Genomic DNA, 23,988 nt, shown 5'->3' on the forward strand with positions numbered 1-23,988 from the left:
GGAATTGCAACCAACAAAGGGATAATAAGACGGTCATCCAATTACTGGCGTTTTCTCCCCCTGTTTTGGAGGGGGCCTGGGCAGACCTGGAGCCTGAACGCGCCTCAGCTTCCTTTTTAACTGAAACACAGCGACGCTGCTCAAGCTGTGAGCAAACACGGGAGCTGCGGCGAGGCCCTCCCTGCGTCTGCCTGTCTCACTAATATGTTAATTAGGGTCCAGATATTCACACACTTAATTAGTCGGGGCCTAGGTTGTTTCATTTTTGATTGTGGGGGGCTGGGGGGGGGGGGGTGAAAAGAGAATATAAAGGAGAGAAAGAGGGTTTACTCTTCAATGGCAAATTTGAATATGGCCTCAAGGTGATGAGGAGGTATTGTTAACTACTGTAGTCAAATGAACTTTTCCCTCTCTCCTCCTACGGCAGGAGGGGGAATCCAGCGTGGCCGAGATTAGGCCGTCATTTGCCGACGAGCGTCTCCATTTGGAACATGAAGTGATTGCACTAATTGAAGTGGCGTTCATTACATTAACATATATGTTGAAAATTAGACGAGGCCGGCCCCCATACCTACACAAGGCACTGGGGGTTAGGGGGCGGAGGTGGGGGGGGGGAGCGTTTGTTCATCCCTCTAAGAAAATTGCATGCCGGCTTCAACAATAGGCATCATTAGACATGAAATTAGCACATTTTTTTCGGGATGAACTGTTCACATAAGGGACTGCGGGGATTTGACACAAGCACTTTGACGTATATGATTTAGCGTCTCCAAAACGTCCAAATGTCTCCAAATGTCGCCGTTGCCAAATGTGTTTTCGGGCATTAATGTAGCACAATATCAACTTTTTGGCCTGTGGTCAGTGGGTTATGGCGAGGATGCGCCATGGGAAAAAAAGAAAAAGTTGAATTGGCGTCATGAGAAAATAAGTGTTTATAAGTTAAACGAAATAAGTATAAGAAATGAAAAAGTTTGCCCCGTGCTGCCCCCGACTCTAAAACACGCTCTTAGAAAAACAAAAATTCAATTAGACAAAATGCTTAACAGTGAATCTCTTTTCCACCCACCCTCAGCTGAAAATGCCAGAGTGAAGAAATTAATTTCTACTTTTGTGCTTTCAATTTTCTTATTTAGCTTCAATAGGGGGCAGTCCATTATTCAAGTCATCTCAAAGGCATTTTCTTTCACACCCGGCCCAAATATCACTTACTCACAAGAATATTATATTGCTCATGTAAATCTCTCTTTTCTCCTTTTAAAAAAAAGCAGAAAAAAAAGAAAGCAGCTTGGCATATTTATTGGTGAGTCGTGCTGAGCCTCTATCCCCCTCCAAGATACCACCCCCTCCTACCCCTCCATGTCCCACCGCCCTCTGAATACAATGACCCAAATACAGAAGGAGGGTTGCGGGGTCTAGACTTGGTTTTCTAAAGGGGATCCTCTCCGCCCCGTGGCTCAATATCAGCCTCAGTTATTTAACATAAACATATTCCTGTTCCGTCTCAGATTCCCATGAAAGATGCAGCGTATTTAGTTTGACTGTAACTCACTGCTCATTGCTTTTAAGCTTTCTTATTCAAGTCTGGCTTCTTTTGTTTTGTTTATGGAGCACATTTCACAAAGCAGAGTAAACCATATGGTGTTTGTTTTTTTCCAAACTATTCAGGTTCTGAAAAAAAAATATTCATGCAACTTTCTAAGCCTCGTGGGAGTTGATATATTTTCCGAACGTTAAGTTTCTGGCCCACACAGATCCCGTAAAAAAACAAACACCTGCAGTCAAGCCTGTTCACATTTCTAGCGGTATCTTAGATATGAATGCTATGTTAATACTTCTGTTACTTGCAGCACAGCTACAGTACAGACCCTTTTTTGAGTGCAACCAAACCATGGCACAGCGTGTACCGTAATGCTGCTCTGCACTCCGAGCTGTATCTGACCCCGTGGCAGACATCCACCGCCATCCGAGCTGCAAGAAGCAACTCGGATTCCCTGAATTTTCGGATAAAATTTGACATCGGTCCAAAACCAATCCCCTGGCTTTGAGAGTATGTAAAACATTCTTACCTACAGCTGACTGGAGCACCAGCTGGTGGCGAGCAGCCAAGACTGCAAGGCATTTGCTTTAACTTGTAGGCTAACTGCACTGCTGAACTGCTCCGGGATTTGCTCTGCATTATAGAAATGGACTGCAGTATAGAGTATTAACTGGATCAGTATGTGGGCGCGCAAGCTAGGGCCTCCTTTTTTCTTGGAGTTTGGCTTGTACTTGCTCTTTTCATCCTTTTTTTCCCCTCCTCTTCTTTTTTTGTTTTAATTTGTTGGTTATCTGACAAACCTGACTCTTAAAAAGATCTTCAAAGATACACTTAACTGATTGACGCCAATTAGTCGAGTGTTGAAAGTTTATGTGTGAGAACAGCATTTTGATCTTGATAAAATACCGATGCTGTCAGATCTAACAAGTCAACCTTGAAATATTCTGGGTTGCTTGGTGCTAGAGATGAAACAAAAAACAACCAAAAGAACATTACTGTCAATCCTGAAAATATACTCCACTTACATTTCAACATTTATTGCTGTCTAATAATCTACACAGAGACACATACATAGTAATAGGTATTGCTAATGTGCATTAGAAAGCTGAAAACAGAAGCGGACTTTTGACTCTTTTTACAAACAACGACGATTCAGAATTAAACTCATTTTATTAATTGATCTTGATTCAGTTCATGGCCTTGTTTTAAACATCCAAAATGTTTCTGATGTCTTATCATAGCAATATTTAATCCTGTATTTCAGTGGGAAAAGGGTATAATTGAAACAATGACATTTTTAACATTCAATCAGCGCTTTGTTTTGGCATGATTTCAGTGTCACTCTTTTACTTTTGAAGTCTGAATCAGGCCATAATAAGGACAAATGTTGGCATCAGGCTCCACTTACCACTGCATCTGTCCTGTGAGCTTAAAAGCTCAACTATAATGAATTCAGCGGTTTGAAAAAAAAAAGAAGAAAAATCAGGAATAACAACAGGAGATATGGCAACTGCTTTACATTGTGCAATTTCGCTTCAGCTGAAAAGTCCAAGAAAACAGCAGACAGAAACTTTGGAGGCATATTGCTAATTTGAAGGTACAGAAGTGAGAGTAACGCGCACCTCTTTTCCTCCATCTTCGGAATATGCATGTGTTGTGATCAGGGCGGGATTTGTGTCCGTCATCGCAGGTCAGGAACGAGGGTGCTCGTCTCCTCTCTTGTCAAACCGCAAGTGTATTTATACTTTGATAGGGCAAAATGGAGCATGAATGAAGGGAGAGAAAAAATCTCCTGTCAGCTATTCTTACATAAAATATTAGAATTCTCATTGTTATGAAGACTTGCGCTGAGAAAGCCTAAGCCTCTTGACTTATGAATTTTAAGAGTATCCAAAGAACTGAAAGGGGGAGCCTTTTTTCTTCTTTTTTTTCTCCTACTGACCTTAATCTTAAATAGGTCTCATAGACAGGTAGAGTGATAAATGGACTAAAGTGATTCCAGTTGAAAAGAGTAGGAGCTAAGCCCACTTTTTCAGCGGGCTTGCACGGGCTCTTATCGCTGGCGGGCGACAAACAGCTCCAAACTCCAGGTTCCAGAGGAGCGTTTGGGCGCACAGTGCCAGCTGGGCTAATGCATAGATTAGTTTACAAGTTTGGCTCCAATGCCAATTGGATTAAGCCTCATCATGCTGGGGGTATTTCCACATTGTTTGACAGTCTACATACGGTCAGCATCAGGCAGCGGGCGCACGGCTGTGATGGACTTATTCTAAATCCTTTCTTTCTCTGTGTTTATCTAAACGCATTGTGACTGACGGTGTCAGCAGGGTTGAGCGGTTTTCTTATTCACGACATGTTGTGCTCACTGTGTCGGGCTTTAGAGTGTCACCTTCAGCTCCTGCCATCAGTGCCAGGAAGTGATTGCGACCTTTTATTCCTAAGATAGGGCCCATCTTTTGCCCCCGGGCTACGTCGCTAATATTATGGCTCTCGTCGACCCCAATTCCGCGGTTCAAAAAGGACCCGTGTCAAGATCAAAATATCACTGACGGAAGCCGTATCTAATGCCTCTACACTGAGCTATAATCAGAGTAATCACTTTGAACTAGTTCACAGAGAGGCGCTTTATTTTCCAAAGCAAAATCGGTTTGGTTTTTTCTTGAAGACTGAGGTTTATTTGATTAAGACTGGAGCGGAGCGTGAGAAATCAAGGGGGGGGGACTTCAGTGGCATTTCTCAATAATATTTATACCAATCCCTTGACTTGTAAATCATGTATGCACTTTCCCACTCACGCTTGACTCTGAACCTCCGAGTCAAGTGCGAATTATGGCTCGTAATAATAAACTAACCTCCATTGTCTCTTGTCGGATCAGAGGGAGAGGGTCAAGAGCAACTGGACCTCTAGGGCACCCCGGGGACTACCCCCAAAACCCCCTGAACAGCTCTGCGGTGGGACCGCTGCAGAGGCCTTTAATTGTTATTAAGCCCCCCCCCCCGCCACACCTCCCCACTGCGGTGTCCGGGCAAATGGAATGGTCCTGATAGCTTTGTAATGAGAGGCAGCATCCGGAGGGAGCAGGCTAGTGACTTCCAAATACATTGCCCTTGTTAGCAATGTTTGGCGCGTTGCTCCGTTGTTACAGATGTCGGTAATAGAGCGCTAATAGAGATCCATTACCCTTAGGTTGGTTGTCTGTGTGTGTGTGTGTGTGTGTGTGTGTGTGTGTGTGTGTGTGTGTGTTTGGGGTGGGGCGGCTGCGACAAAAAGTCTCATAAGATTATTACCCTCGTCGCTGACCTCTGCCTCCCTCTAAAACTGATTATTTCATTTGATCAAGCCCAAAGGTGGCAGCAGGTCTGGCACCGGGGTTGATGAAGATGGCGATTCCATTATCCCGTGCCCGTCGTTGGAGATTCCGGATTATAACTCAGCTGCGTAATGGAAAATATTAGTCGAGAGAGAGCAGCGAAAAGGAGCGGAGAACAATAGAATAACAAATTGCATGTTGCCCTCAGGACAGAAGGTAGACAGAAACATTAAATTAATGAGCCCAGAAGAACTTTGTCACAAATTAATCGTGTAAATACATTGATCTTCTCTTTTCTCTCGTCTATTTTCTTCCTTTTTTCCCTTTACTTTGTCCCCCCTCCCTCCCTCCTTGCCAGCCTAATGATTTCTTCCCCTTCCATTTTTACATTGCAGAGGAAAGGAAAAAACCTGTTCTGTTTTTCACCGGCGCTGCCTCTCGGTAAACACTCTTCCCTCTTATCTGCACGCTGCCTTCTCCCTAGGCTATGGAGCAGATTTTTCATTTAGCTAAAAGCTCGGTAAGAGGTCTATGAGAATGATAATCCTACCACGGGCCGCAGCTGGTGTTTCCGCGGCGCGGATGATTAGTCGGGAACGTTTTGCATTCGACCTGGAGAAATTCTCTCTGTGGGAAGTTAGCATCCGCTTACTGTCTTTTTCGGCGGCCCCCCCCCCCCCCCCCCCCCCCCCCCTCTCTCTCTCTGTCTGCACACACACACACACACGCACACACACACGCACACCACCAGAGGAGGCTTTTATAATGGATGATGAGGGGGAAAAAAATCTAGCATTTACCTCCCTCTCTTTCTCTTCTCCAAATACCATCACTCCTGTCACTGTGCATGCCACTTGGTGACCTCCATCAAATATATTTCTAATTGCTTTTGACGGGGAATTGGCACCCCTCTGGTCCAAAGGGCCCCTACTTTGAATCTCTCATATTTCATATCCCACCTTCTGCAGGTAGAGAGAGGGGATCCCCTCAGACGGAATTAGGCAGTGAGTGGGAGGAACAGGTCGCATACGCACTTATCTCACTTGTCTGACAGGTTGAAACGTTTATTAAAGGCCTCAGCCCTAATTCCTTCAAGCAGGTGTAAGCTTCCGTTGAGGTGTGAATTATATCCAATCGAAGCAGATACGCTCATAATATGATGAACGCGAGCTAAGCTTTCCCAGGTGGAAATTGAATAACTCATGGTTTTCTGAGCTGTAATCCACCCGTGCATTGTCAACGACAAATAGAAGAGAAGCATCGCTTTCTCTGTCTTCGGCTTCCAGAGCCTTTCCGCAGAAACACCTAACGATGGCTGACATTATATAACCTCTTGAGGAAATGGGAAATGTAAATTGTTTAATCTCTATATGGGGTTTCTGTTGCCTTGGAAGGCAATACTTTTAAAAGAGCAGCTCTGCTTGTTCATGGTAGAAAATACACAAATGTCGTTTGGACCCACACTTTCAAAACCTCCATCTGCATTCGAGCCATTTAAAGATACATTGAGGCAACACATGGAGCCCTTTTTTTGCACGTCTGGTGCCCCGGGTCACAACAGGCCCACAGTGGATGGACAATGTTCACCGATGCAACAAACACAAATGGGTTTTTGCCTTCCTCCGAGCATCATCTGCCACCTGGCTTGAGTCATGAATACAGCCTTGATTATCCCTGAGAGAACTCCTTAAACAATGTACACGTAAAGCGCGAATCCCACTCAACTCAGTACTTTTTGACGTTTTCTTGGTAATACTGTTCGCTGAATTGAGTGATTTACCCCTTTTTTTTACTAGACAGCAGCACAGTAGTCATTTGGAAAACAGCAGAACAAACCAGAGTAGCCCGTGGTGAAATAACAAATATTATTCATATTCTGTCTCCACTTGTATCAATGGACAGTGGAAATGACGCAGCTGTCTCTGCTTCTGCTGCCTCCTTGAGGCCATGGTCTTGTCTAGGTTCCAGAAATAAATGGCATACAAATATAGAGAGATGTTATACTGTACATCATCTGACTTGACTTTTATGGCAACGTCTTTGCACTTGAAACAGACGTGTATTGTTTAAAACTAAATGTGTAGAGATCATTGTAAATGCTTGCCTCTAACCCTGCTCCAAGGCTTGACTTTAACTCGCGGTCCTCGCCGATAGAAAATTAGAAACTGGACTGTTGTGATCATCAGCTTCATTATTGAGCTTTATTTGAGAAAATAAAACAAAAAATGGGAAACACAATGTTTAAGTTTAAGCGAGCAGGTGGTGTCTGGGAAGTAAATAATAAATAACATACCTCCGTTAAGGAGGTTATGTTTCTCTTTTTGTTTTTGTCAGAAGCATTAAGCAAAAACTGTCGTACGGATTTCCATGAAGCCTGGTTGAAGGATGGGACGTGGGCCAAGAAAGAACCTATTAAATGTCGGCGTGGATGCAGGGATCCTTTTTTTCCCAACCTTAAGCATATGAATCATTTAGGTAACAGCCATCTAGTTTTATTTGTTTTTTTATTTCTGAAAAGCACTGGCAAACTTGATGGATTTTTGGGAATGAATAAGCTCAAATGTGGAGAGAGAACAAGTTTGGATGCATCGGATTGTGGCAAATTTATTAGCTGGTTTGTGATCTTAAGTGAATCGCTCAAGGGTAATGCAGCAGCACAGTAGCTGTCCTTTACAGAGAGAGCTGAACAGACGTTATTGAGACGAGAAATTCATTATTGATCTACTAATTTCGGAAACATTTGTTTGGAGATTTTTTACACACAACACAGCGATTGTATTTTTAAACTTGCCGGGGAGGTTATGACCTGAGCATCTGCGATAAAAATAACTCTGAATTGAATGACTTGTGACCGCGTAACAAATCTTTCGCCTTTGGGGGGAATTCTGAGGCGTCTCCCCGATACTGTAGCTCCATTGTCATCCCTGTTTAAAAAAAGGGAGAAAAACATGTTGGATGAATGCAATCATGTGACCAGAAGTAATGACAACCATGACCCATTTGCACGATGATAATTAGCCGTCCACAGCCACAGGGTGCTGACCTCCGAGCGGCGATGAAAACAAACCCACCGATTTAAAGCCCTCTTTGTCAAGCGGGAGAACATGCTGACATTTCTACCGTGACACTTGCTCACACTGCATTTTGTAATATGTTTCGAAATACCATATTTATTACAAGCTGCGCATAGTCGCGCATGAATAGGTTCCAGTGTCTGGGCTTAAATGGCTCTTTATGCTCCCTTGATGTCAAATCTTAACAAATTACAAATCATCGCAGCAATAAGTTTCCATGAGATGTAAAGGAAATCAACCTCAAGGGCCCTTTGCGATCAGATTTGTCTTTCATCGCACTCCTCATACCACAGAACACCACAAGAGGAACATTACTTTCTACGTTTTGATTGCAACATCATTCCAGCTCTCCTCCAGGCAACGCGTGACACATGACAAAAGATAAAGACTTCTGTCTTGCTCTGATTCATTTTTAGCCGCATTTGTGTAATCTGTTTATTTATCTATCAGATAGAAAGTGAGTTCTTCATCACAAAGTCACATGAACTCTGAACTTATCGTGTTCAGAATCGCCACGCCAGCAGCTTCCCGTTTACAATGATGATATAAAAATAAAAAAAACCTTAAAAGGCTTGTGTGATCATCAACGCTTATCAAATTTGTAATTGTGATATTGGATTTGGATAATAAAGTAAAACAGCAGAATAGAAAAAAAATATAATTTCTACAAACTTGCGGCAACATCTGATGTGTGGTGATGTGCGCCTCTCAAAATGTTGTCAGACAATTTATATTCATGATCAGAAATTAAAAAAAAAAAATCTATTTTATGATAACTATTCTTACCCATAGGCAGACTTATTATTTCTGAACCACCTCCAATAATGTAAGTGTCCAAATCATTCTTTAAAGAAGTTTTTTAGAAATTTTGAAACATGACGTGACAAAATTATGAAATCTTTCAAATTGACTTCCTTAAATTATAACTGAACAAACTCGCACCAAGTCAAACATAAAGGAACCGCGAGTCCTCTAGTTTTCATCCATGCGTCGTCTTCAACCTCGAATTGTGACGAGAAATCTTGGGAGTGGCGTCTCGAGTGAGAAGGACGAGAGACAAGATTAGAAACTGAGAACCTGGCGCTACGTCGGTGAGCCATAAGCACTCGAGCTCGGCTTCCTCCGCCGCTGTCTGCGCTGTAAGTCCTCAGAGTATCACACCTACTAGGCAGATCGGAAAAAATTCAAACACCGAGTGCCAAGATCTTTATGTGGATTCCCTACTTCCAAATAGCTTAGGATTATTCTCTGTCTAAGCTAATACCTGGTGAGGAAGTAAAGCCTGAAGGATGGGATTATTTAATATGGCATTTTTAATGTGTGACACACTAATCACATCTTAGAACAGGAATACTTCAACCATTTAACTTTCGTCAAGGGAGGAGAGACGGTTTTGGGGGGAGTAAGCCTTCAAAAGAGACCCCCCCACACTTCCCTCCTTCCCGCTGCACCTCACTGCAGAAACCTGCTGAAAAACCTCTGTGACAATGACACATTGCCTTAGAGGGAGAATTGAGGCAGGGAAGACGACAGAGATGGAGTAACCTCGAGTGCATGAGTGAGGGAAGTTTTTTTATTCTGACTGTTGTGGTGAAACAGGGCCGCCGCGGCGACACAGGGAGTCTTTCCTAAGCATTTACACATCAATCCCCAGGCCTAGACGGCAGACAGAATTACTCCTCTGTGTAACCGATAATGATTTCACAATCCTCACAAACCGCCGTCTGAATCTCCCACGGATTTGGGGATAAAGCCGAGTTTTCTCCCGGATTCCCAAAGTTTAACAAGGTGAAGTAGACAAGCTCCGATTTGACCACTCTGAGCCGGTGGGGAAAGTTAATGCGTGCCACCGTTGACTGTTGACAGGGGACTTCAGAAATGGGAGTCGAAGACGAGTGTCGCTTGACAAGGAGGGGGAACGGGCGAGGAGGTTTCAGAAGCGCTCGTCTCTTTGTCTCGTCATCTGTCTGTGATCATTAATGGTTAAGCATCTGAAGCGACGCTATTATATCAGCATGAAAAGTTATTAAACACACACACACACACGCACACACACACACACACACAAACACTCACCCCCTGCCCTCATGTCCCTCTGTCTTTAAGGATCGCGCTCTGATAGTGGTGAGGAAATCAATGAAGGGGCCTGAGAGCAGCCGGCCTGGCAGACTTGACACGCAACAGAGGAAGGTAAATTATTGGAACTTTAATTACTTTGATCCGTCATGCATTGTAGCATTGTGTCAGGGAAGTCAATGCCATGACAGACGCTGAACAAAGGCCAGCGCCGCATTTTCATAACATCTTCACTCCCTTTTCCTAATGCCTGATTAAAGCCGGAGTGTCGAGGACCAAAAGCCCCCAGCCCCTGTTTTCTTTTTTTTCTTCTTTTTTCTTCTTCCTACTTTCCTCCCTCTTCTCTGCCTCTACGCACTGATTTAGAAACTCATTTTGAAAGCTCTGTTTACCCAACTCATTACTGAAGTCAGGGATTGAATGCTGGTCTATTATGGGCCTCTGCACCACGGCTTTACAAACAAGCACAATGCACTGCGCTATCGCCATTATCACATTGTACGACCGTAATGTATCGCGCTGTTTTCCTACCCATAAATATAAGTCCGTGTTTTCAGCTAAATTAAGAAGGATTTGACTCCACAATGAAGCCTGTCCCTTTTCTGAGTGGCCGCGCAAGAAAACAATGACAAAAAAACCCCACAAAGTAAATGAGCAAGAGTGAGGAATTCTCCCCCCCCCCCCCTTTTTTTTTTAATCATCAAAGGGTGTACAAAATTGCTCCTCTTTTTCCCTATTTCATGAATATTCTGCCACTTAGCGTTGGGATGGATCTGCAGGATTGTTCTTGGAGCTGATAAATGGCCAGCATGTGTGGTAATTTGGAAGCGCACATTAATCTCCAATCGTGGCCTAAGAAGGGAATAAATAGAAGCAGGGGAAAAAAAAAGTAATTGATATCTTGTAAATGGGCAGAGTTTGTAAAAAAAAAAGTTATGCAGATATAACTAAGGCAATCATCTGTGTTATTAATTGCACAAACTTGCAGTGTGAGAAGCGAACAGGGGAGAGCAAGCGCTTTGTTTTAATATTTCATTCATGCGTTAAGTACAGTTGAGACAAACTGTTGTTTGTGTGGCAACCGAAGGGAATGGCTCAGAGAAATTGTCAGCTGTCATCGAGAAAAAGGAACACTGCTCTTGACTGGCGTCTTAATTCATTAGCGGATCGGGGATTTGTTAACTTTAGTCCTAATCGTCCACCGAGGATTCCACTGATGGTTTATACTTCTGTCTCCGAGTGATTTGTATTTTATTGTTCTTCCGCCGTTTCGGGATAATCCCGCACAATGTGACCAAATGGGCTTTGAGACCCTCTCTCGGTTGCAGAGGACAGTGAGGACATTAACTGTCGCTTCTGCTCGTGTGATGTGTCCACGTTGATGTGCCGCAGGCGGACAGGCATGCACTGACACTGGCTGACTGCCGCAGACACGAATGTACTCATATATAGACACTGTATATGCTCATAAGCAAAGCACATGTTGTGATCTTTTAGTTTTTTGTTTGCATATATTGAATGTGAATAGACTGTCCATGGTGAACCATATCCTTAACTAAAATATGTATTATTGTCCTCAGGTGGAAAATAACTAAACTAAAATTACTCAAATACTGTGCTTAAATAATGCTTGAATAGTTAGTGTTACTGATTAAACTAGTAAAGTAAGCTACGGCTCCTCCGGCAGCAACAATACTACATATTTGCTAATGCTTTTGTGATAATAGTCCATTAATATCATATGAATAAACATTCTCATATGGACTCCTCTGCCTAATGCCTACTTTTACTCAGATTTCTGCTTAAACATCAGTATTCTTGCGCAATAATTTTCCTTGTAATAGTTTTTTTATAGTCTGGTATTAACAGTAGCCAACTTCATCACTATTTATTCTGATCCTGCTTTTGTCAAATAATTCCAGAATTGAGAACATGGGCATGGACATGCTGTAATCTTCACATTGTTTATATCCATAATGCGTAATCTTCATTAGAGATTTTTTTTGAGAAGTGCTTAATGCCCCCCCTTTTTTAGACTGTATAATACTGTATGTACAATAGGAACAAACGTTTACATGAACACAGCGACATCTTATTCCACACACGCCCTTTCCTGAAAATAAAGAAGTCACTTTTCCTGTTGAGAAAAGTTTCCACCAAAGTGGCACATTGTCACTTTGGTGTGAAGTGAACATTTGCTAAAACTTCAAATGTTAAGACCCTCTGAAAGAGGAGACGGAAAAAAAAAAAATCATACTTCTCTCTTAATTTGTATTGATGGCCTGGAAGAAACCAGCATGCTTTGCAGTTCTGTAAGGGGGGAAGATGTTTAAGTGGAGATTAATTCAAATTTCTGCTTGCTCAGTACTTGTAAAACTAAAGCAATTTATATTCCTTCTCTTAACGATCCCCCCTTTCTCTGATTGCGGTAATGTAATCTAATTGTAATTATGATACTATCTGAATCATGCAGACCTTAACATGATTGGAGCTACTCATTGCATTAAAAACTAATTTTTGAGTTATGATGAAAGGAGCACTGGAAAATGTGGAAGTATTACATTTTTTTCCTTTATCTCTGTTTTGTAGGGGGGGGATCTTGTGCTCTTAGTTCTCCTCCTCCCCTCCGTCTCCCCCCTGCCTACAGTCATAGTGCTGGTATAAATGACAAGGAGGAGTGGATCCAAAGGGGGGGCTGGGATATGGGGGTGAGGAGGGGGGCCTTGGATGGGAAATGGACCACCCCAATTAAACGTATCAGGCTCATCAATGGCTGCAGGATAGCAGAGTACCGCTGCGAACAAGTTCACTTTCGTCCCACGAGGTTCCGCTTATCATAGCATGTGCCTCCTACGCTATGCATCACCCCCTTCCACCCACCACCCCTCTCAGCTCCCCCCAAGAAGGGGGGAGGGAGGGAGTGTGTTTCAGCCGGGATGATAAGACTCAAGTAAAACAGTTGTACAAGCCACGGATGTGACAGTGTTATTGGTTAAAACCGAGGTCTGATTTTTTTGTTTAAATACACATAGATGCGTGAGAACTGTTTGGCTGACTAAAGGGATTTATGGCATTTATGTTTTAGGCAAGCAAAATATGGAAACTTAACTATGTTTTCTTAGTAGTTTCCTCTGCAGGCTGATGTACTGTTAGGACTAGACTATGAGGTGATATTATTTCTTGCAGAAAGGTGTTTTTTTTCTAAAGAACAAAATGCAAAAATACTTTTTTTTAACAAAATGTGTATAGTTTATGTGGACGTTTCAGCTGTGACGTTGAGGATCATTGTTAAAAAGATCCTCCTACAGCCTCTGTAAATCATTTACTGTTTTTTTCATTTTAGACCCATCTGTCAGACTCTAGGTTTACTCCAAAGAATAAGAGCATTAAAAGAAGAGCCTTATTTTATTTCTCATTTAAAAAAAATTATATTTCACAGTAGCTACATTTGTTTTAATGCCTTAGTTGAAGTAGCAAAACGTTTGGAATTATTTGTGTAAGGGGAATTCAAACAATAGAAAATGAGAGCCTATGCATTCCAAAGCGAATGCTTCATTCAACTTTTATATTTCTACTTTGTGAACTCAAATATTATGTGAACACTAATTTACAGGAACATGAGCAAATAGCAGAACCAGTGCTGATGGCAGCACGGCGGCACTTTGGCATCACTTTAGCCCTAAAGGGATAAGGAAGGTGCTGCACCTGCGAGTGCGAGCGCCCTGAACAGTAAACACCAGGGTTAAGGCTCATGTTTATCAGAATATGACTCGAGTCAAATCTCATTTGAGGGGCCAGAAACCCGCGAGTGTGGACTGCGAGCCTATTCACTGTGGTGACAGGCAGACATGAGGCTGAGGTGAGGGAGCAGGAGAGCGGGAGGGAAGGATAGATAAGCAGACAGCTTTCACACTCCTGAGGGTAAAGCACATTAGCCCCTGCCGTCCTGGCAGCAGGGGCTAATGGGTATCGAGGCACTATGAAATTAGCTGTGAGGGGCTCCTTAAAAAAAAGGCAGAGGGAGATAATTTACCTGCAACTCTGTGGTCATGACAGGTGCTGCTTATGCCTCTGGAACAAATCTGCTTGCAAAAATAACTGGCAAACGGGTGAAGCCAGGCCGGCTCAGAAAAATCCAAAAGTGGTGTCACACATGATCAGTGTAGGTAGCGGAGACGGGCGTGCATCCGAAAAAGCAGAGAACGGAAGTGAAATCGGACGTGGCACAACTGGCGGGGATCAGCTGACTGCTGGAATTAAGATTCAAACAGGTCAAGGCATCAATCTCCCTCTTCCACAGGCCTCATGCATTTGAAACCACATTTCAAAGTGCTGATATGTGATTGTATAGGGAATGTTTTCTCAGCTACCCGATAAGTCTGCAAGCAGTGGTTTGAGAGTGGTGTATTCAGAAAATATACCCACACCATTTTGGTACACTTCCTCGTAAGTTTAGTTTTCAATGACATCTTGTAAATCTGTGAGAATAGTCTGAATTTTTAGATTCTCTGAATAGTTTTTATTGTGATGCCAGTCACTTACCTAATGTTATTATAATAATCTTATATTATTGAGTTACCTCATATTCTCATTAGATGATTCCAATCACGGAATCACAAAACTTAATTTCATAGTCGACACATTTTATTTTTGTGCACTGCTCTAAAAAAAAATGAAATATGTTCATTATCAATTAATAAGTTTCACCTGAGTGGTACCTTATAGCAGCCATGGCATGAATACAGTAAAAATCCCTCTGCCAACTCTCTTAACATCGCTAAAGGACATGCAATTTTTTTTCTCCCCTTTTCACAAGACCCCCCCACCCCCCGAGCCTGAAAATCCATCTGTGCATGTATTTTTTTTCGTCTTCTTTCTGTTAATGCACAGCCACACTCAGTTCGTTCAGCCATGGCAAACAGGCACAGATCTCCAGCTCCTTCCCTTCTCCTGATGCCCTGCTTTGCCTCCTCAGTGCCACCTGGGTGCTCTAGTGGCTCGGAGGCGAAGATGTGCAAGACGTGGGCAAACTGTGTTTGTGTGTCTGAGTTTGTCCGCTGAGGGCATTAGCCACATTTTCACTGAAAGACAGCGAGACTAAGCAAACACAGATCGCCCCCCGTTTTATAATTATGTCAGAGTATCTTGAAAAATGTTTTATATAACATTGTATTAAGAAATACAACCTTATCAGGAAATGAGAGTTTATTAAAGGAAATTGCGGAAGTTTTTAAAGCGTATGTGTCATCAGATTTTTTAGCGTATAATCATGAATATGCAAGAACCCAAATTGTTTTTAAAAAGCTCATCAGAAAATGTGAACCAAATTTGTTGTGTTTCCCGCCACAGGAAGACAGTTCACCAGAATCAAAAAAAATAAATTGCGCTTTTGATTTGACTTTTAAAATAATTTTGTTTTAATTAATTACATTGCTAGTATGGTTTTTGATGCTGTCATATTTTCATATGTCATAGAAAAACTAACACTATGAATTAAAATACATAAATACAGTAAACAGTGTAACTATAGTGTGTACCATTTTCCCACTTAGAAAAAAATGTATTCAGACTAATCAGTTAGATATAGGAAAAATGAGATAAGGAATCCTCAATATGGAAATTAATCAAAATTAAAGACACAAACATTTTCTCCCCATCAGAAGTTTATTTCTGTGGAGAACATTACAAACATTTTCTTCACACAGGCGTAGCTAAAAAGGTTATGTTTATTTATCATTTTCTTGGAAGGACAACTTAATACTCAATACTGACCACATGTTGCAGCCCGATTTAATTCCTGCAGAGCATCGAAGCAAACGGCAATAATAACCCTGGGTCCACATGGTTCAGACCTCTGGATGTTTCTGGGGAAAGGGCTTTGAAGTGATTGGTCTAACGGTAATATTTTATAGCGACTGGCAATGTATCATGGTGCCCTTAACACGTGGACCTTAACGTGATCTCCCGCCGCCGCGAAGGAGCTCCTATTTCCGTGAATGAGTCGAATTCAGACAACCGTGCCTGAGCTGTAGGTGTAATATACTGATGATACCAATCTGAGCTCATTGTATTTCCTTAAGTACCCAGGAATTAGTTTCCGAGGAGCTGTGCAGGGAGGGTTTTATTCAGTGTGGAAGGGTCACGGGAGAGCCAGAGCCTTGATGAGACAGGATGATCAGGTTCTGTCTCTCTTAAGTCTCAAGGGTTTTCCTCTCCTCTCAGTATTAAAGACTCCCTGATTGGACTCTGGACACCCTGCAGATGTTACCAGCTGGCGGAGAGGGGAGACACGTGAGCCCTCACCGTGCCTCGCTAGTCGCTTTAAAACCCGCTAATAAACACGGGCGCACACATGCACACCATCACGTATGCTCAGCCGGAGAGATCTAAAGGAATCTACATACGTGCAGCACAATTGTTTCATCGCCTGCCAAAGGGGTACATTGATTAGAAGAATCTAAACATCACTTTGCATGAAAAAACAATATTGGCAAAAGGAGAATAACACGAAAGGAGTTTTGAGAAAACGTGTTTTGTACTTTCTTTGAGCAAGAAGGCCAGCGATGAAATGAAAACAATTAAATGTGAGGGTTTTCTTTGGAGGGGGGGTTGCTTGAGACAGTTAATTTTACCCTGGCAGAGCAGTCAGGAGGCTAAGCAGACGGAGAGGTGGGATTGAAGGGTGAAAAACACTGGTCTCTTAGCAACAGCCAACCCCTTTCCCTCCTCTTCCTCAACATGTCAGAAACCTTTGCCCCCCACCCCCTCCATCTCCAGGAGGCGCAGGGAAAGTTTCCCTAGGTGTCTTTTACACCACTGCTGCCTCGTGATTGGCTGAGGTCGTCCACTGGCTGTCAACCGCCTCCCTTAAGGGAACCTGGGAGATCTCAAGGAGAAGAAAAAAACACAGAAGGGGGGGGAGAAAAAATTAATTTTAAGCTCACATGCCCCACTGAGTGCCAAAGCCACTTTGGGGATACTGAAGGATGCCTGAGCTGACAGGATTTGACTTCCAGAGGTAGAGAGGTGACAAACTCTATCACGGGTAGAGGGCAGCACAGAGGCCTGGGAGGGCTAACCTGTTCTCAGGGATGGCTGACCTGCGCTCGTGTTGAACCTGTCTGTCTCCCAACACAGCCGTAGGTACCATTGGGGAATCTGAGAGAGAAATGGGAGAAAGGCGAGGTGAAGAAAGTTGTTACTGAAAAGAGAGACGGTAGCAGGGTGAGGGTGGGGGGAAAAAAGGAAAAAAAGTGGCAGAATTCAGGGGTGTAAATGATGAATTACTTTTCATCAAGTGAAGGGAAACATACTCCGGAACAATCCAGAAAACGGAGCTGGGAGACTCTGACCTCGTGCTTCAGAGCAGCCAATATCTTCATTCAAGAAGACAACCATGAAATTACACAGAAAATGGGATTGTCATGAGCGGACCCTTGAAAATCTCGGTGTACAGTCATTATGGCACGGGAAAGAGCCTTCATCCACACATCATACCCCGTAAGAGAAGGGAAGCAGGGTGTGTATCCGCAGGGACAGACGCAAGAAATGAGAAAGGTCGGAATGACTGGTTTCCCCGTTTCTTTCCTCAAAACACACTGCGTACAGTGTGCCTCGTATTAACTTTACATTGAGACATGTTGTTCTTTAAACTGCCCCGTTTGTACATGTCCGCGTGCATCCTCGAAGGACCGTTAACAAATGTCGGCGAGACAATGTAATTAAAGGGAGATGGTTGTTTCTCCCTCATATGAAAAATCACACACACACACACACACACACACACACACAAAGGTTCATGAACAGATGCACGCACAGCGAACACGGCGCCTAATGAGCAATCAAATAATAATTAGGAAAACCAAAGCAGAGGAATAACAGCGAGGCTTTGAGTACAAGATGTTCAATTTAACCTCTGAAACGACTCGGACAAATACAATTTTGGAACCTCAATCCTTTACAGTATATGTACATCAGTTGCTCTAAGTTACTGTACACTGTAAGTGTACTTTAGTTTAGGGCACAGGGGGAATTGCCGTGGCAGGTAAGTTAAACCTTTGCTTATGCCTATTTAAAATCCAATTAAGGTTCATAACTATAGCATCATCACAGGTTTTAATTCAGTGAATATTGAACCAATCTGGAAACATTTCCTGTAAAATCACATTTTCTCTGCAATATGTATTTAATCATTCAACATTTCCCAGTTCTCTGTCCTGGCAAGATGGAAACTCATAATACTCATAAATCTTTCATACCGTAGTCAAATTTAAATCTACTTGATACATTTAGTAGTTGCAGCTACAGTAAAAAAACAAAACAAAACAAGACAGCATTATCAGTATTGGCCTGGAAAAGTCATAATTACTTAAATCATTTTGTTTCCCCCTGGGCTTCCTTAAAAACAATTTCTGTGGACAGTGTAAGATATACCGTCGACAGTAGAATACTGAAGTTATACTTTGAAAACAAGAGATGTGTTGTATCCAGTGTGAATGTCATTTTTCATATAAGCAGGAGAATCCCGTTTGTGATGGAGAAAGGGAAACTGGGAATGTTTGGGGGTGGGATGTGGCTAAGTAAGAGGCTATCTTCGAATTCTTTTTTCCTGAATGCTGGCTCTACTCTCAAAGCACAGAATTAACGAGACGGGGAAGAAAAAAAAAAGGACTCTGTGGAAAGTATTTTTTGAAGGATCTGTAATTTTCAAAGTGCTCTGCATTTAAATGTCCCTTTTATTCCTAAACAGCCTTAAGACACTTCTCAAACTGCTCGATTCACATAATTAGATGGGGCTGACAGATGACTCTCTCACTGTGCCACGCAGCCATTAGAGGGGGGGTCATTCTCTTCGCAGAATGGCCACTGTTCCCACTTTTTCATTAATTTGCCTCTTCAAAGCAGCACGAGCATGTGACACCGCCGACAAATGAAATAAGTTACACTCATCTCAGTCACCATTGCGGCTGCAAACTTCCCAACTCCAATCACACCCGCACTTTTTAACCGTCTCCTCAAAGCGTGCGATTCCTCCAGCTTAGCATCGGCGTGTCGGGGAAAAAAGAAAAAAAAAGCCTGTGCTCTGAAAATGTGAAAGTCATGTTGTTGTCTCCACTGGATGGGGTTCGTGAGTGGGGGAAATTCATTTTACTAGTACTGGCAGCCCACCTTAAACATGTCATGTGTGTGTTTACTGTGATATTAGACATCTCTAGAAATTTTCAAGGTGGAGTTTTGTCAGATCAAAAGAAAAAAACAAAGAAAAAAAACACCACCTCACCTTTAAGCTGGATTGAAGCAAAAAATAATAAAGAAAAAAAAATGTATTTAATTATTTTCACAGCTTAATGGATGTAAACTTTAATTTGAAGTCAAAAGGTCAAAATGACTAAAACTGGAATAATTATGGGTGTAGTACACGCACACACACACACCCAAAAAAAAAAGTCACCCATAAGACATTTTTCCCTGAGATAATGTTGGATGTCGGAGTTAATTAAGTGTAGTGGCATTCACAGTACATTTACTCCTAAAGACAATGCTTATTAATACCGTCAAAATACATCTTTGTAGCACATAACAGCATCTTCGTCTTAAAATTAGTGTTTTACTTTGCTTTACTTTACATTATTTTTTACTTTCCTGAGGAAAGTTGCTGTTAAAAAAAGCAGCCATTAGAAATAGTATTATGTAATATAAGATGTACCTCAAATAATGAATGTGATGAAATTTCCAAAAACACTTATTGTTACACACAGATCAAATGTTTAGGATATTCTTTCAGATTATATAAAATAGCTCGGAAACACTGTTTATGTATTTGTATATATATATATATATATATATATATATGTATGTATGTATGTATGTATGTATGTATGTATGTATGTATATATATACACACACACATACACATTACCAAACCAAAGTTCAAGAACGTAGCCATCTAAATTTTCTTTAATTTCAAATGATAATAAACATCCACATAACCATCACGTAGGCTGCATGGTGGCGTGGTGGTTAGCACTTTCGCCTCAAAGCAAGAAGGTTCTGGGTTCGAATCCCGGTTCAACCAGGGCTTTTCTGTGTGGAGTTTGCATGTTCTCCCCGTGTATGCGTGGGTTCTCTCCGGGTTCTCCGGCTTCCTCCCACAGTCCAAAGACATACAGAATGGGGTTAGGTTGCCCTGCGATAGGCTGGCGACCTGTCCAGGGTGAACCCCGCCTCTCGCCCAATGTCAGCTGGGATTGGCTCCAGCCCCCCCCCCCCCCCCGACCCTTAAATGGATAAAGCGGTAGACGATGAATGATGATGATCATGATAACCAAAATGATAATAATACTTTGACTTTGGCTTCCCTGTTTGCAGTATAGTTGTCACTATATTATTTGTTCCTGCATTACATCACACATGCATAATTCATTTGATTCAACAACATATTTCAACCCAGTAAATTCAATTCCATGTCATTTTCATTTACAGAAAAAAATGGCTTTTGTCCCACAAAGATTTAAATATAGAAAAAATAAAAATACTAAAAAAAATACAAAAAAAGTTCAAGTCTACACAGCTGTATTCTTTTTACAGGAAAAGCATCAGTTCATTTGTGTGGTATCTCAGTTCAGGCGTCCGAGTTGTAACATGTACAATGTGTGGATGTCTTTCTGTCCTGAACAGCAGTTAATCAATATCACTTCCCCTCGTCTGCACACATACCTCTTTGTCAGTGGACTGCTGCCCCACTGAGGCCCGAGTTTCAATCACGCCACGGTTTCCTCTCTCCTCGCCGAAATGTTTGAAACACTATCAAAGAGTTGGCATCTTCATCAAAGATGTGAACTTTAAAGGGGTTCCACCTTTGCCGTTGCCTCCCCCCCCCGCCTCTTCTTCCTTTAATCTGGCAGGGGCTTGGCAGTCAAAGGTAAATAAGTGTGAAATGGGACATGTGTTTTCCATCCTTTCCCTTTGTCACACATGTTCTCCTCTCTCCGTGATTAACATTCCACCTACTCCAGGTCCCCTTTCTTGGCGATGTGCGAGCCTTGCGCGAGCAGGGCCTGCCAAAACACTCCCTGGCCACCTGGAATTACAGAACTTTCAAAGCCCACACTTCCTTCCCATCTGAAATCCATTGAGCCTATCAGAAGCCCCCCCAAGTGTAGGATGACAAGATTCTGGCATATATATTTATTCTGGAAGACTTTGCTCTTTCTGATCGACTCTTTATTGGTCTTCGTTAGACAGTGGTAATTATTTGAATAACAAGCCAACAAAGATGAGTCCTCCTCGAATTCAAAGCTGCAGCTCTGAACGGTGCCAGCAGCAATGTCTTGAGAACATCATGAGACAGGAAATAAAACAGGGGGGCAAAAGGATAAACAAGTTTTTTTTTTCACCCTTGTCTAAAATAAGCCGTATTCCTTCACTTTGTTTGCAAGCATTGGATGGAAAAGCAGACTGCTTGAGATTCCCCTCGCTGTCGGAAGCCGCCAAGTGAGTACAGGCCTGCCTTGGGGCCCCGAGGTTGGCAGCCGCACGCCAGTTGTTTTGTTTACCTTCCCTTCGGTATCCAAGAGACGCGTTGTCAGAGGTCTTTAGCAAAACCAATCTCCTAACGCTACCGGTGCCGGCGTTCACTCATTTATTTTGTCGGTTGTGTCGGCACGCCAGTCACATTAGGGACTGACAGAGTAACCCTCACAAAAGCATGATGGACACGGATTGGGTTTCATGATGAAAAGGGTGTGATTTTTTTTAAAAGGCATTGATGAGGTGATTACTATACTTTGGTGCTGCTGGCTGACAGCAGCAGAGCAACGGTCGGACCCCCCTGTGCTAAAAAAAAAGCGTGGTTCGCTTGGCATCTGCTGTCCTCTGTAATGTGTTTAGGTTTTCAGTTTTTCTGTAGGGTGTGCTGTACATCATCTGGTATAAGTGAGGTGATGGAGGGCACTGAGGAAAGTGACCGCTCATGTAATAGTTTTCCGAATTTTTTCCATATGGGAAAAAAACAACAACATGTTCAATGATATTGTTGCTTTTTCCTGCTAATTACTTTAAAAGCCTGAATGAGAAGTTCTGTACCATTGTCATCATTTATCCTAAACACAGGAAACTGTCAGAAACTATTTGAGTTTGCGTCACTGACTTTTTTTTATGTACCTTAAACTGTTCAAATCAACAACCCTTTGGCATGTTTTTATGGTAAATATCTTTAGTTTGGAACAAATCTGCTCACATGTCCTTGAAAAAAGGATTCGGGAGCCACTCAGGCCATTATTTTAAATCACACCCACGTTCTCTTCCATTCGTTTGGAAGAGGGAACTGCCAGTCTCCCGTCCCTGAGAGCTCACCTCCGTGTTTTGAGTCCTTGTACCTTGGCAGGCGGGTCCAACCATATGGCAGAACTAAGTGTCGATTATCAACCAATCTCATATATCACACACATCCGAAAAAGCCGGATATTCATCACTCATGTAGCGCTTGGGGTAATTTTTTTCTCCCTCTCCTGCACTCACTTTTAAGTAATGACAGATGAACAGTCTACCTACAGCATCACTGATCCAGAAATATCAAATGTGTCTCAGGACTGTGCCAAAAGTCTGTCTTTTTGTCATTGAATCACAAATGCTAGATGCTGGCTGCAGAAGTGTCACGTTTAATAGACTTCTCATAATTTTCAGTTTATTATTTGGTTTTTTGGGCGACATTTTTGAAAAATCAAAGCAAAAAAGATGCACTTTAATAAAAATACAGATTTATATAGCGCTTTTCCAGATGCTAAAAAACGCTTTACAAAAGCAGCTGAAACCAAACATGACAAAAAGACACAGAGCAGTGGTAAGACTTTTTTTTTTACATTTCACTGTCATCATGTGTTCGCAAATTCCTATATTCCATATATGAGTTTAAAAATAAACTAAAAAAAGAAGGAAAGAAAACTGCACACATTTCGTAAGATGATCACTATCATAAACATCAGCATATAAAATGCCTGCTGCCGTTTCCCTTTTGAAAAAATATTACTTTACCTAAATTTGCTTAGAACAAAAGTAACACAGTACCTTTTTTATATACATTTGAAACATTGCACACGTTGTATTACTAGAGTAGGTGTTGCTGTTGCAGATGTTAGTCATCTCTTTTGCAAATGTACGCTAAAATATGCACCAGCCTCAGCATGTAGATGAGAGCGCACATTATCATATGTCATGTCATGATGATCAAAAAGCTTAATCAGTAACACAGATATGATGATTACCTATGTGCCAGTCTTTGTACAGCAGCAGAAAGGCTGCCATTGCGCTTCAGTTATTAATGCAGCACTTAATTAGTCATAATTTTATACAACTAATTTTCTCTGGACGCATTAAATAAACATGGGTGTCTAATTAGAAAACTGTGTGAAACTTGTTGCATTGTGCTCAGGTACACACAGACGCACACATACACACACACACACACACACACACACACACTTAAAGATGCTGTGTTCATTATCAGGCGAATACCTTAGCAACTGATAGTGCCTTGAGCATAATAGAGTGAGAGTGATTTGCATTCACAAATATGCGCACTGTGCACATATGCATTTATTACATTAATAGTACCATTGTAGAATAAGCCCCTAATTCCTGGATCAGCAAGAAAGTAATTATATGGAGAATCAAGGGTTAAAGCCACAATACTGTGGACTTATACCTTATACACCATTCTTAACTTAGCCAATTTCAAGGGGGGCTTCCTCTAATATGTTTATGTTGAAACATAGAAAATAGCAATATATCAATATGGGTTCCTCTGACTCACATAATCATAATGATATCACCCTCAGCTGGACTCAGTAGAACCCATCCCATCCTTCCACCAAGGTTAGAGGAAATCTGTTTTGCGTAATCTTGCTAAACGACCGACTTGCACAGCACAAGTTCCTAGCCACTACTCTTGGTTTCGGCTAATGTAATGTTTATCCCAGTCAGCTATTGTTGA

General features: G+C 42.1%; 1 long non-coding RNA gene across 1 annotated transcript in view; it reads left to right on the plus strand.

Moving 5' to 3' along the window:
* The window catches only part of LOC118312319, a 209,990-nt gene that overhangs the window by 64,093 nt on the left and 121,909 nt on the right, over positions 1 to 23,988 (plus strand). The window contains exon 6 of the long non-coding RNA XR_004794205.2: positions 10,029 to 10,112. This is a non-coding gene — a long non-coding RNA (uncharacterized LOC118312319). The remainder of the gene's footprint in view (positions 1 to 10,028; positions 10,113 to 23,988) is intronic.

Source organism: Scophthalmus maximus, chromosome 1 (genome assembly GCF_022379125.1).
Source record: "Scophthalmus maximus strain ysfricsl-2021 chromosome 1, ASM2237912v1, whole genome shotgun sequence".
In the NCBI taxonomy this organism is placed as follows: domain Eukaryota; kingdom Metazoa; phylum Chordata; class Actinopteri; order Pleuronectiformes; family Scophthalmidae; genus Scophthalmus; species Scophthalmus maximus.